Consider the following 2,853-nt stretch of genomic DNA (forward strand, 5'->3'; position numbering starts at 1 on the left):
TGTGTTCTTATTTCACAGTCCTGACAAGAGCTCTACGATCACTTTCAGACAGCTTTGACTTTTTTCCAGAATTTGTACGAGCAATAATTCAGTTTCGTGTTCTCGTTGAGTTATTTCAACATATGGGATCGATTTAGTAGAATGTTGTATTAGAAATTGAGAACCTCCTAAAATCTTGAATGTTTTGCATTTTTTCTTTTGTTATGTTTTCTTTTTTGTTTGTTCGTTTTTTTTGTTGTTTTTTTGATAATTTGGTAGTTTAGTGTCCAATCGATAATAATCCATTGAAAAAAATTGAAAAAAAAATGAAAAAAAATTGGAAAAAAATTGAAAAAACAGTGAAAAAAAGTTGAAAAAAGTTGAAAAGAATTGAAAAAAATAAATGAGGAATGTGCACCGTATCATTCAATTCTATTAAATCCATTTCGTTTATCGATGGCTGTAAAATATTTTCATCACCTCATCAGAGATTTTCCTTAGCCTACCCACGTTTTCCTCTATTTATTTCCTTTCCTTCTTTTCCTTCTCGCTTTTTTTAATCTTGTTTTTTTCCCCACTTTCCTCCTTCTCTCTTTAAACTGTGTTTCTCAAATGGAGTTTCTATTGGAATGTCTGGCACAAATGCACATTGGAGACTTCGAGATATTCATATTTGATCGTTACTAACATATAAAACACACTTCTGGTTTGCATGCACGATAACATTTCCTCCATTTGGCTTTTCATAAATTTTTTCAGAGAAGAAGATAGCTTAGCCATATGGATGAAGATGGATGCCATATTGATGAAGATGGTCAGAAAAACATCAGTAATAATATATTTTCCAAGTCATTTTTGTTCTGATGCAGTTTCTAAGATGATGGCTTTATTAAATTTGTGCAAATTCCGAAACATCATGAAATCTATTATTCAACGTAATCTTGGCATTGTGATAATTTATTATCAACTAAATGCTTAAAACGTAATCTCGTTTAGAGTTTATATGTATTTCCAAATGTCAAAATGTCAACTTTTATGGGAAAAGACCAAAACATAATGCCATTTGTTTTGTAAAGTGTATGATTTTATTACTATTATGACTATTACTTTTAATATTTTGTTTTTTATTTATTGCAGATTTCAGAAGACGTAAAAAGACCCTAGAGCAATAATAATTACTGGCATCAACGATGACAACGAATAGTGGCAGCGACTATTATAACTCTTGAGAAATCGTTTTTTAATATTTTGATCTTTATTACGGCTACATTGAAACAATACGATTGGTGGTGGAGCCTTGTACATAAGCAATTATTGAAGCAACTGATACACCATAAATGACAGAGAAAAGGATATTCTTTTCTATCGTTGTTAGTGCATAACATTACGATTTATGTACACAAACGGCTTGGCACTAATAACTAACAAGTCAATAATTCTTGAAGAGATCAAGATCTCAACACTTACACCATGGAATGAATTCTTCAAGAATGTCAGTGAATCTATTACAAATGATACAGCGAACAGTTTTTTGAATGGTACTTCACACTTCCGAAGAAATAGAGGCTTGCTGTTACATATTCTTCCGATTGTTTTGGTCATTTTTTATGCTATAGTTTTTTATCATCGGGATGATAGGAAATTGTTTGGTTATTTACGTTGTGACTATGTTCTCCAAAATGAAAACTGTTACCAACATGTACATTGTTAATCTAACCGTGGCAGATGTTCTATTTTTATTAAGCATGCCATTTTTGATAATTACAACCATTTTAGGACACTGGACCTTTGGTTACGGTATGTGTAAACTCTACATGATTCTTGTCTCAATAAACTATTTCACTGGTATATTTACGCTTACGGTGATGAGCGCTGACCGATACATGGCTGTGTGCCACCCTATCCAATCGGTTACACTTCGAACTCCAAAATATTCCTTCATTCTCTGTATTATCATTTGGGTGTTATCCATATTGATTATGATGCCAACATTTTTATATTCAAAAACAGTGCACAGTCCTGGAAGAAAGGGTGAAACTTGTACGATATCATGGCCAAGCAACAAACTAATAGAAGGCAATAAAGTATTTGTCTGGTACTGCTTTTTTCTTTCATACACGATACCAGTGCCACTGATATCTTTTTTCTACTCCATGGTTATCATACGATTGAAATCAGTTGGTCCACTCAAAAAATCGAAAGAGAAAAAAAAGTCCCACCGTAAAGTTACAAGGATGGTTTTAACAGTTGTTGGTGTCTATATGATGTTTTGGCTGCCTTACTGGGTTTTTCAAGTTACACTTATTTTAAGAGAGCGTCGACGTCTTGAATTATGGGAGGTTTTATTGTTTAATGCTTGCACCATACTGACATTTGCAAATAGCATGATGAGTCCATTGTTATACAACTTCTTGAGTGACAACTTCAGAAAGAGCTTTATAAAAGCTTTTACGTGCGTTTCTCAATTTGAAGTCAACAAATCTCTGGTAACAGAAAATAGTACGTATCCGCGAATTAATCAGCGGTCAGAATGTCACCAAAGCGCTGTTGAAGACTATGAGATTTCTTCAGTACAAACGAATGCACCAGCAGTAAAGGGAATAAAAGCAACCTACGTGCAAGGTAGAGGAAGGCATACTTAGCTTCCAAACAGAATTAAGTGAAAAAATCTTGAGAAACGTTCTATAAGATCACAATTGTAAATTTTATGATGGGGTAAATGAAAGTATATGATAATCATAATAGATAATCCTTGCAGCTATACAAATACATAGATCATATATATATATATATATATATATATATATATATATATATATATACATACATATACTAGCTGTACCCTGCCACGCGTTGCTGTGGCTCAATTTGGTG

The 2,853-nt window shown here is 32.8% G+C and overlaps 1 pseudogene; it reads left to right on the forward strand.

Moving 5' to 3' along the window:
* The first annotated feature begins 1,121 nt into the window (after positions 1–1,121).
* LOC145240171 (somatostatin receptor type 2-like) lies at positions 1,122–2,631 on the forward strand (annotated as a pseudogene).
* The last annotated feature ends 222 nt before the right edge of the window (positions 2,632–2,853 follow it).

This window comes from Euprymna scolopes, chromosome 19 (genome assembly GCF_053919585.1).
Source record: "Euprymna scolopes isolate OS-2025 chromosome 19, ASM5391958v1, whole genome shotgun sequence".
Classification (NCBI taxonomy): Eukaryota; Metazoa; Mollusca; class Cephalopoda; order Sepiida; family Sepiolidae; genus Euprymna; species Euprymna scolopes.